Source organism: Trichosurus vulpecula, chromosome 7, assembly GCF_011100635.1.
Source record: "Trichosurus vulpecula isolate mTriVul1 chromosome 7, mTriVul1.pri, whole genome shotgun sequence".
In the NCBI taxonomy this organism is placed as follows: Eukaryota; Metazoa; Chordata; class Mammalia; order Diprotodontia; family Phalangeridae; genus Trichosurus; species Trichosurus vulpecula.
Window position 1 is genome coordinate 131428214 of NC_050579.1, and position 12368 is coordinate 131440581.

General features: G+C 40.1%; 1 protein-coding gene across 1 annotated transcript in view; it reads left to right on the forward strand.

Moving 5' to 3' along the window:
* Window positions 1-12368, forward strand: part of SAMD3 (sterile alpha motif domain containing 3) — a 61643-nt gene that overhangs the window by 42482 nt on the left and 6793 nt on the right. The window lies entirely within an intron of this gene.

A 12368-nucleotide genomic window follows, 5' to 3' on the forward strand; every position in this document is an offset into this window, starting at 1 on the left:
CAAGTGAGAGGATAAATAGGTATTATACCAGTCGGTAACAATTGCCTTGGACATTATAAACCAGATGTCCCAAAACTAACATGCCCAAGACTGAACTCATCATCTCGCTTACTGCCCCGCCTCAAAACCTCCTCTCTTTCACACTTTGTCAAAGACACCATCATCCTTCCAGTCTTCCAGATTCACAATCTCAGAACCATCCTTGGCTCATCAGTCTCCCTCACTCCATATGTATGATCAGTTGCCAGCTACCTTTACAATGTCTCTCACATATACTTGCTCATCACCTCTTGCCTAGATTATGGCAACAGCCTCCTAATTGGCTTCCATACTTCAAACATCTCACCACTCAAGTAAACTTTGTATGTAAACTCACTCAGATTACATATAAAAATATCTGTAAAGGGGCAGCTAGGTGGCACAGTGAGTAGAGCACCGGCCCTGGAGTCAAGCAGGACCTGAGTTCAAATCCGGCCTCAGATACTTGACACACTTACTAGCTGTGTGACCTTGGTCAAGTCACTTAACCCCAATTGCCCTGCCTTCCCCTCTCAAAAAAACTGTAAAATAAGTGGGAAGAGCCAGAGTTTTTTTTATTTTAAATAATACTATATTGAGCCATGTAATGTAGCGGCAATAATTTCTGGATCTGGAGTTAGATGACTTGGATTTGAAGCCAGGTTCTGCCACTTCCTTCATGACCTTGGATAAATCATTTCATTCCATTAGTTTCCTCATTTGTAAAGTGAAGGGTTTGGTACAGATAAACTCTAATGGCTTTTCTCTTTGCTTTTATGCTCAGCAATTTCCATTTTGTGTCACAATCCAGATTAGAAAGTATAGAAAAGAAGAAATGCCCACACCCTCCTAACTGTCCAAGCTATCATCTGAGTGGCTCTCTGATCTACATAAATCTAGTAATATTCTAGGAGTTCATCTCTTGGTTTTGGAGATGATGGGCAAACGATTGGTCTCTAGGAGAGAGGAGGTTCCATTAAAAGCAGGAAAAAGTACAGAATCAGCATGGTGCTTACCTAGACTTTACCTCAAAGGATTTCTTAGCAGTTTCAGCCTCATTCCTTTTAATATCTGAGTATTTTTTTTGTTTTCCCCATGACTACTTTGTATTTCATTTTGCTGCCTCCAATACCTTTTGTTACTTTGGTTAGAAATAGCCTCTTACCTAGATCATGTTTTTTCCCCCATTTTCAATTGTTTCTTTGGTAATTTTTCTTTCACTATCTTCACTTGTTTAAGGTCTCAGCAGAAGGAATATTGTTGTTTCTGTACAGTTGAAACTCAGGCTGCCTTCATTTCTCACACTGGATTTATATAGTCAGAGAACTTGGTTTGAATTCTGGCTCAGCCACTTACTAACCATGGGACTGAGGTCTCTCCCAGGCCTCAGTTTCCTCATATGTAAAATGAGAGGTTTGGACTAGACAGCTTTGAAGGCTCCATTTTAGTTCCAAATCTTTTATCCTCTAGTCCTCCTCTCTCAATGTGAGAGTAAGATTTTTTTCCATCATCTCAGATTTTCTTTATCCATCTCTTGATACCTCTTCTATGACCTTCTCATCTCCCACCTGTAGAATTCTTAACTTTGCCATATTCAGCTGTTCACATTCAGCTGAGAGAAGCTTTCTTCTACCTTTTTATTATACAATCTATAGATATTCTGTCCATCTGATCAATTGAGATCACCTTAAGATTAAGACTTCTATATTCTAAGAAAACCAAAGCTATAATTTGAAGAGAAGGCATATTGCATTGGTAGAAAACATGATTTGGAAGCATGGTTTCTGCTTTTTTTCACCCTAGTAAGAATGTTTTTTTATTTAGATTCTTCTCTTTGCACTTAAAAGCACACCCTATTCAGCCCCATCCTTGCCTCACTCATGTTACACCTATAATAACCCCTTTTGATAGTAATTTGTTTACTTAATCTTTAAGTATTTATGATGTTCCTACTTTGTCAAATACTGCTCTGAGAACTAGATACAGAGATAAAAATGAAATAATCCTTGCAGTCACAAAGCTAACATTCTGTCAGTGGTTATTTAAAGCACAAATAATCTACAAATCAAGAAAACAGTCAGGAAATGAGAAGTATCACACTGGAGTATGAGAATACTCATACTCACAGATTTCATGAATCTTACTTTGCTACCTCTCCTCTCTTTAATGGCAAAACTCCTTGAGAAGACCATCTACAATCAGTGCTTCCCCTTCCTTTCCTTTAATTCTCTTTTTAACTCTCTGTATAGGCTGACTTCTGACTTTATTAGTAAAGGGAAACTGTTCTCTCCAAAGTTACTAATGATCTCTTAATTTACCAGTTCTAATGACCTTTTCTCCATCCTCATCATTCTTGACCTCTTTGCAAATTTAGACACTGTATATTACCATCTTCTCCATGATACCCTATTATCTCAAGGTTTTTGCCATCTAGATACCACTCTCTCTAGTTCTCCTCCTACATGTCTGACAGCTCCTTCTCAGTCTCCTTTGCTAGATCTTCCTCCAGGTCATGCCTACTAACTATGGGTATCCCCCAAGGCTCTCTCCTGGGCCCTTTTCTCTTCTCCCTCTGAACTATCTGGTTTGATGATCTCATTAGCTTTCATAGTTTCCATTATTATCTCTATACTGATTATCTCTATGCTATTTATCCAGCTCTCACCTCTTTCCTGATCTCTAGTCTCATATTTCCAACTCCTGTTAGACATGTCAAACTGACTGAACATCCTATCTTAAACTCAACATGTTAAAAACTGAAATCATTATCTTTTCTCCCAAATCCTCCTTTTTCCCTAGCCTTCTTATTACTGTGGAGAGTACCACCATCCTCCTAGTCACCCAAGCTCACAACCTTGATATTTCCCTTGACATCTCACTCTCAGTCCTCATATCCAATCTTTTGCCAAGTGCTGTCATTTTTGCTTTCCCAATGTCTTGTATAGGTTCCCTTTTCTGCACTCACACAATGTGGGTACAGACCCATATCACTTCATATCTGGCTATTTGTTGCAGCAATGCAGCTAGCAGCAGTTGTGCGGGTGAAAAACCAACACAAGCTCAACAACAAGAACACTGCCAGCACAGGTTCTTTTGATCTGCTTTACTAAGGAAAGTAATGTTAAGGAGTTAACAATCGTACTTTAATCCAACATATACATATAAACTCACTTAGTTCAGGGGAAAAAGCCAGCACCCTGAACTTCAGAGCAAATACAAACAAATTACAAACATACATTATAAACAGACCAAATACAATTCATAGTTACCAAGAAACCATCAACATCCGGGTTGACGAGCCAGAAGGCTCTTAGAGCAGCTGTCCTGAGTCCCACACCAACACCCCTCCAGGAGTGAGAGCTTCAAGGGAGAACCCCAACCTCTGGGTTTATATATCTTGTTCAGGGTCAGAGGTGAGTCACACATGCGACTCACCCACGTGACCTGAAAGCGTCACAAAAATGCTACTTAAACCCACATGGTCTAAAAGCCTTTGATATCACAAACATGTCACTCAAACCCATGTAAACTAAGCTTTTCTTGAGGTAAGGAGGTCATCAAGGACTCCTAATTTAACCAAGTAAACAAAGGCTAAACTCTTCAAGGCCACTTGATTGAATACGTGTGAAAAGCCCTCCTTAATTACCAATACACTATTGCAATAGCTTTCTGGTTGGTTGGTCTCCTTCCTTTCAAGCCTCTTTTCACTCCAATTCATACTGCACTTAGCTACCAAAGTGATCTTTCTAAAACACAGATCTGACCATAGAACCCCCTACCCTACTCAGTAAACTCCAATGGTTCCCAATGACTTCCAGAGTCAAATATAAAATACTCTATTTGGCTTTTGAAGACCCTCATAGCCTTTTTCAGGCTTCTTACATCTCATTCCTTTCCATGGGCTGTATCAGTGACACTGGCTTCCTTGCTGTTTCTCATAAAACATTCTATTTTCCAACTCCAGTCATTTTAACCAGCTGTCTCCCATGCCTGGAAGTATCTCCCTCTTCACCTCCACCTCCACCTCCACCTCCTGGCTTTGTAGACTTCTTTCATGAATCAGCTAAAATGCTACCTTATGGTGGAACTGAATGTTGTAAACTAAAAATAAATAAGTTTTAAAAAATGAAAAAATACTACCTTATGCAAAAAATCCTTAGCCCCCCTTCATGTCAGTGCCTTTCCTCTGAGATTATCTTCAATTTATCCTGTCTGTAACTTGTTTGTCAATAGTGGTTTTCATGCTGTCTCCCCCACTAGATTGTAAACTCCTTGGGTGCAGGGACCATTTTCACCTTCCTTTGTATTACTAGTACTTAGCACAGAACCTGGCACATAGCAGGCATTCAGCAAACACTTCTTGACTTGACTTGACCTCTTCATCTTTGCTCTTACAATTTCCCAGTGCCTGGAGCACTTTCCCTTTCTATCTCTGCCTACTTAAATCCTAAATGACTTTTAAGGCACAGGTCTAATGCTAGTTCCTCCATGTAGCTTCCCTAATACTTCAGGTCAGAAATGATCTTTCCCTTTTCTGAATTCTCACAGCCCATTGTTTATATCTTTGTTGTGTGTTTATCATGTTCTAATCTGTCAGCTAGAGAAGTCAGGAATTTTTGTCCTTTTTATCTTTGTAGAATAGTGGTTTGGTGGTAGATAATAATCAGGGTTGCTCAGCCACTCCTATTCACACCTCATATTTCAACACTCTATAACTGATCCATTACCTATATGAGTTTTCCAGTATAAACAGTCTTTTTCTGCTCTGGGAAGTTGTAACAAAACAATCTTTTAAAAAGAAACAAATAAAAAAGCTCTGGGCCCCCAGCCAGAGACAGCACTCTGGCAAAACACCTCAGTGTTAAGCTCTCCATCAATTGCCTCTTTCCAACTGAATTCTTTTTAAGTATGCCCAGACTAGGAAATGCCTATGATTAACACTATTTTTAAAGACAAAGTAAGCATTTAAAACAAAGAATGATAAATAGATTTTCCTTAAAACAGAGAAAGTTAAACAAGGAGCTTTGAGGAGAAAGGAAATTATAGATTGATTGCCTTGGGGTTGGTAGTCTGAGAGAGTCCCAGTGACACAGTGTCTGTCATAAAATTTCTCATGCCTGATTGGCCTCTATGGGTTCTATCCTGGTGTCTTGTTGCTTCTGTCTCCACTTCCACTCCTCTAGCTCCACAGGGCTTCTTGTGGTCTCCCATTTTCCAGTCCTGTGTGTTGTTCCCTTTCTGCAGCTCTTTAGTGTAGGCACATGGATGACACTCCGCAAAAATGCCACAATGAGCTGATGAACTGTGAGTGACTCCAGGGCATAAAGTATGAGCTATTTAAAGACTGCAGGGGCACAGTTAGTTGTTTTTTCTCCCAATGGCTTCCCCTTCCTTGAGGAGAGAGGCTGTGAGGGTAGGATGAGGGATATTAAATCACTTGGCTGGGGACCGACTCCCTCTCTTATATTTGTATCACCAAAGGCCCCTAGCACAGGATACACAGTAGGCCCTTTGATCAAGTTTCATATAGTGAAGGAATGTGATGAGACACACTTGAGAGAGAAATTGGGAGGAAGTAGACTCTGTCTCACTAGAGGTCTTCCAGTAAAAGCCAGATAACCATATCCTGAGTATGTGGTAGAGAAGAGGTGTCAAACGCACAGTGCTACAGAGTGCAGCCCAAACCAGATTAAAATATAAATAAAATTAAAATATAAATAAATAAAAATACAGTAGAACAGAAAATGTTACAGTATATGTTTTTTTTAAGTCAGCACACATACCACAGGGTTCCTTATGTATGGTTTAGTGGCCCCTGTTTCTATTTGAGTTCAACACTACTGTTGTAGAAGGAATCTGTGTTCAGGTATATGGTAACTAAAGTCCCTTCCAAATCTTAAATTCTGTGGGAGCCAGTTAAAGCTACTTTGGATTACATTTATTTGTCTCTAGACTAATCTCTATCTCTAAGACCAAACATGGATACTGACTATTATCCTCTACCTTGAGAGCTTTCTTGATTCCCCCATCTAGAAACAATTGGATGGGGACGGGTTCAATTTAAAGAACTTCCCTGTGTGGGTCATACTGCAACCTGAGGTTTCTACTGTGAGCCTGGATATCTGAATTTGGTTCATTTCTAGCCAAAGGGCTCTCCATTCCTATGTAAGCATTAGGCTTCCATAGCATGGAATATGGAACTGTTTCACACAACACAGAATAACAAAAAAGATTTTTACCTGAGATTATAGCACCAGCCTAGTATTGAAGAACACCAAAGCAAGAAAAGAACTTAAGCAGTCTAGGGAAGTGATTTGTCCTGGCCTCCCTTTGCTTCATGTGATCTACATGACTCAGAGTATTAGTAAGGGAATAGTCCACGTTTATGCCCTATATTATGGCTTTGTGCCTTAGTGCTGGGGCAACTAGGTAATGCAGTGGATAGAATGCAGGGCCTGGGATCAGGAAGACTCATCTTCCTGAGTTCAAGTCGGGCCTTGGACACTTACAGGCTATATGACTCTAGGCAAGTCACTTAACCCTATTTGACTCAGTTTCCTCATCTGTAAAATGAACTGGAGAAGGAAATGGCAAACCACTCTAGGATCTTTGCCAAGAAAACCCCAAATGGGGTCACAAAGAGTTGGACCTGACTGAAAACAATTGAACAACCATAACAACAAGCCCTGTTGTTTTTTGGTCCCATTTCCTCTTCTGAAACTACTGGAGGGTGGTTTCCCTGCCTCTCCAATCTCTCTTCTACTTTCTGTGATCTGTCTCTTGGTCTTCTTTCTCCAGATGTTTGTAGTTCATTATGTTTTAGGGGCTTACATGTGGTTCAGGATTGCTCCAGCCTCTCAATTCCATTGACGCTTATGGGTTCTTTCTCTAATACACTTTGTCACGGCCACTATGTCCACAGTTATTCTGGTTACCATCTGCTTTGCTTTCCTCAAGAAAGTGTTTACTACTCATCCAAGGAGATAGTGAAGTCCAACATGCCTGCTGGCTTAAAGAACACACTTTTGGCTCTTTTGTTTTAGTCTAGCCCACATCTTCACTTCACAGGGTTACAAAAGGACCCTCTCAGGTTGCTTGTGAAGTTTCCTTGTATTGCCTGGAAGTCACCATGCATTTATTATTTGTTATTACTTACCAAGAAGCACTTACTATGTGCCAGGCACCATGGTAAACATGGGGTAATTCAAAGAAATAAAAAACTGTCTCTACCCTCAAAAAGCTGGTATTCTCTTTTGGGGAGGGAATAATATTCAAACAATTATGGACATAAAAGATAGTATCAATGGTGAGTAATCCCAAAGTCAAGGCACTAGATAAGGGATTGTTAGAGGTCCCTTTCAGGGGGTGAGCTTTTTAAGGTGAGATTTAAATTGAATCTTGAATGAAGCTACGGAAACCAGGAGGCAGAAGTGAGGAAGGAGAGCATTCCAGGCATTGGGGAAGCATAGTGAAATTCCCAGAATTGGGAGATAGTGTGTCTTGTGTGAGGAACAGCAAGGAAGCCAGTGCCACTAGATTGTACATTATATGGATTGGAGTCAAGTATAAGAAGCCTGGAAAGGTAGGAACGAGGCAGGGCCTTTAAAAGCCAAACAGAGGGTTTTGTATTGATCCTGGAAGTAATGGGGAAGCATTGGAGTGTATTGAGTAGGGGGTGGGAGGTGATGTGTTCAGACCTTTGTTTTAGAAAGATCACTTTGGCAGCTAAGTAAAGCATGAACAGGAGTGGAGACAGATTTGGAGGGAGGGAAATCAACTAGAAAGCTATTGCAATAGCTCAGACATGAAGTGATGAGAGTCTGCACGAAGGTGTTGGCTGTATAAGTCAAGAAAGCAGGCATACACAACAGATGTTGGGAAGGTAGAAGAGATGGTACTTTACCACAGATTGGATATGTAGGGTGAGCAGGAATGAGTCATCAAGAATGAGACTGGGAGCTTGGGTGACTGAGAGGACGTTGGTGCCCTGTACAAGGGCTTCTTAGACTTTTTCCAGCTTGAGACCCCTTTTCCCATTTCAGCAGCTGTTCATTGGTGTTGTGTGGCCTGAGGGCATGCACAGTGCAAAGTGTGCATGCTTTGTGTTCAGAACCAAGGCTGCAATGAAGTTTCACAATGTAACACAGGCAAGTGCTGCTGCTAACACCTTGGATTCATTATGCATTTGATTTTTAATTAATTTTTTATCATCGCAAGTTCAGAAACCTTTTACTGTTGCCCAATTTTTTGGAACCCCATATGGGGTCCTGACCCGCATTTTAAGCCAGTGGTGTCAAACTCAAATAGAAACCAGAGCCACTAAACTGCACATAAGGATCCCTGAGGGTTCATGGTTACCTAGAGCATTAACTATGTTTGGCAAACAATGAACTGTTACTATTGTCTATGATTTATTGCATTTTAATTTATTTTGTTAAATAGCTTCTAAATACATTTTAATCTGGTATGGTCCGCATCTGGCCTTGCAAGGTGTTTGGTACCTCTGCCATAGGAAAGATAGGAAGATAATGACTTCGCTTTTGGACATGTTAAGCTTAAGATGTCTACAGGACATCTAATTAAAATGTCCAATAGCAGTTGGTGATATGAAACCAAAAATCATCAGCATAGACACAAGAGACAAAGCAGTGGAAGTTGATGAGATCACTGAGCAAGATAGTATAAAGGGTGTAAAGGGCCCAGGACAATAGAGCTTTAGGAGACACCCACAGGTAGTGGGCTTGATCTAAAGCAGGGGTGGTTAACCTGCAGCCTAGAGGCCACATGCAACCCTCTAGGTCCTTAAATGTGGCCCTGTGACTGAATCCAAAAGGGCCATGCTTGAGGACCTAGAAGACCACATGTGGCCTCAAGGCCACAGTTTCCCCATCCCTGAAGAGCAACCCAACAACAAAACCCAATCTGACAAGAAGCAATCAAATATGTAGAAGAGAACCAGGAAAGAAGTGTCACAGAAATGTAGGAAGGAGAGAGTGTACAGCAGGGAATGTTAGAAAAAAAAGTGTCAGAAGTTGCAGAAGATCAAGCAGGATGAAGACTGAGAAAAGGCCATAAGATTTGGAAATTAAGACATCATTGTTAACATTGGAAAAATCAGTGTCCATGGTGTGATAGGGTCACAAGCAAGGCTGCAGAGGGTTTAGAAGAGTGAGAGGAAAGGAACTATTTATTGTACTTTAAAAGTGAGAAAAAAGGATCAACTATTTAAGAAATGCTACAAAAGGAAAGAAATGGAATGAACAGCTAGCAGGTACATTTGGATCAAATTAGAGTTTTGTTTTGATTTTTTATTTAAGGTCATGGAAGATGTGGGCATGTTTGTGCATGATAGGGAGGCAGCCAGTATGTAGAGAGAAACTCAAAATCTGAGTGGAGATGACAGAAAGAGCATTCTACTAGAGTAGATGGGATGGAATGAAATCAAGAGTCCATAGAGAAGACTTCACCTTGACAAGAAGGACCACTTTTTTGTGTGAGACAAGTGAAGAAGGTGACATTGGAGAAGACATATGAATAATATGAAACAAAGAGAAGGGGGGAAAAGGGAACCCTTGCTAAATGGCCCCAATGTTTTGGTGAAGTATGAAGCAAAGTCCTCAGCTCTGATGATGGGAGGAGAAGTGCCATGGAAGGCTGGGGGAGGGGTGAAAAGGTGTGGAATAGCCACTGTGGCCAGTAGGATGGTGAATTGATTAGGGAGGTATGAAAGGATTGCCTTGTTATGAATATAAAAAGGGATTCTGGAGACGTAAAAAGATTGCAATGAAGACCCTGTTTCAATTCACATTGCCTAGCCCTAGCTCCTAGCTGAGATGGGGCACCTGAATTCCAATGACCTCCTCCCTGCTCTAAGGTGCTCTGCTACATGATGAACACCTCCCATGGAGTCTCTTGGGGCTAGAAGAAAATACGCCTACTTCTTATCATTTGCCAGACTCCCTTCATCCATTCAAGTGACTAGAAACCAACTATGACACTGAAGCTAATACATGCTTTAAAAAAAAAAGCACTAAAAACACTGGAGGGTGAGGAACAAAGTTTGGCCAGCAAAGACTTGGGTTCTCATTACATTTGTATCCCTAATGCTTAGCGTAGTTCCCTCTGTGCATAATAAATCTTTGTTGAATGAGCTAATTAATGTGTCAGTGAGAGAATGAATTGCACAGATTATAGGGCAGGCCAGTCAATATATCTGGGGTTTTCTTCTGTACCTAGCAAAAGCTATATTGCCAAAGCATCTACCAATATATATTTTTAAATTCTTGCAGTAGGAACTTGCCATCACATTTAGATAGACATTTTTAACCTCCTTTTCTGTAGCCAACTGGAAGAGCCTGCAAATGACTTTTTTAGAAATATTGACTTCTTTTATTCTCAGTGTTAATGCAAAACTTGGTATATGAAACCTTCATTTTACACAAATCATTAGGGAATAGGGGATTTCCAGTTTATTTTTCAGTTTAACTGCTTGCTAACTAGAATGCTATTATTCTGTCCTTTTCTACCCTCCCCCAATTTATATAATGAACATAATTGAACCTTTGACTCAGCATCTCAAAATGATAAGAGTGATAATAATGTAAATTAGTTCATCCAATGTAACCATAAGGGGATTTCCTCTGGATGGATGGATTCGACCTATGGAATAACTAAAATCTAAGACTGAAATAAAAAGGAACCTCTGTAGGTGACATACATATGAACTCAGCCAACAATATCTCAACAAAGAAATGTTGAACAAATTGCTAAATCACAAAGCTTTGTTTCTGGAAATGATATGAGGATATCATTTGATACCATCATATCATGATGGCAATTTAGGGCACTGCCAACAGAAAGTACAGAAGAATTATTGTGAGGATACCATGATCTGGTGATCATTTTAAGTTATGCAAGGAAACATTAAAGACTATGCATGACATAACATTACAGGTTATTAAAAACTTACCATCTATCACATACCAGATCACTATCTTTAATGGATTGACAGACAAAAGCTCCTGGACAATGAAACTTATAAATGGCATTAGAATCAGATTGTTCTCAAAAACCAAACTGTTGCCAATAATAGACTGGATATGACATTGACTCATAAAAACATAATTTTTAATAGATGCTGCCATCCCAAATACTCATTATCTCCCAGCTATTTGGAAAGCTTTCAAAGTACAGAGATCTGGCTGAGGAGACCAAAATCATATGGGAAAAGTTACATAACATCCCTCTCATCTTGTCTATTGCTGGAGCTGTAGAGAAGATGCTTGCAGTGAGCTTACAGAGGATAATCTTATGTCCTAATACTTTTATTCAACTATGTAAAATCAGGTATTTTATATATCTGTACAGTGATCCATAGAACAGAACACAAAGGTGTAAGGGAAAGCAAAGTGGGACTTTTTACCGTTTTTTTTCTTTTGGAGTGCTTCTCAGAACTAAAGGCAATCAAGTAAGTGCCTTTGATTGAGTCTTGCCCTTGTTTGTAGGAAGGCTCACACCCTTTTGCTAGTTAGGTCAGGAGAGGTGTGAAGCCCTCAAGAGGTGTAAAGCCTTAGAGAGGTGTGAAGCCCTCGGGCCCTGAAAAAGCGTTTATATAATCTGAGGTTAGCATTTTGATTGGGGCTCAGTCACTGGAGCAGTGTTAGTGTGATTTGGCCAGACGAGACTCTGTGTAGCCATTAAGGAGCCCCCTGGCTTTGAAAACTCAGATGTTGGTGCTTCTCTCTCTGGTAACTATTGCTATGTATTGCTATGGACAGACAGAAACCTGTCTGTTGATTTGTGTTATTTGCACGTTTATATAACTTCTGCTTGTAATTTCTGTTTGTGTTTTCTCTGAATTTCAGAGTGCTGACTTTTCCCCCTGAACTAAGTAAATGATACATGTATGTTTAGTTAAAGTGAGATTGTAAACCCCTTAAAGTCGCTTTCCTTAGAAAAGCAGATCAAAGAACCTATGTTGGCAGCTGTCCTGTGTGCTGGTGTTGTTGGCCTTACATAGCCACGGTAGTGGCAAGTAGCATTGTTGTTACAAAATGGATAAGAGTAGGACAATGACTTATTCCAGGACTGTTTCTATGCAAACCCCATCAAGAAAAGATGAAAAGAGTGAAACAATAATTCACTTACATGGGATATTTAGATTTGTTTCTGATAATAGCTCTGAGGTAGGTTGTGTAAGTATCATCATCCCCATTTTCCATTTGAGGGAACTGAGGCTCAGGAGATTAACTGAGGCAGAATTCAATCCCAGCTCTTACTGATTCCAAGTCCAGCGTTATTCACCATGCCTTAAATTCATCATTCTGAACATTAATTCTTATTGTATATTG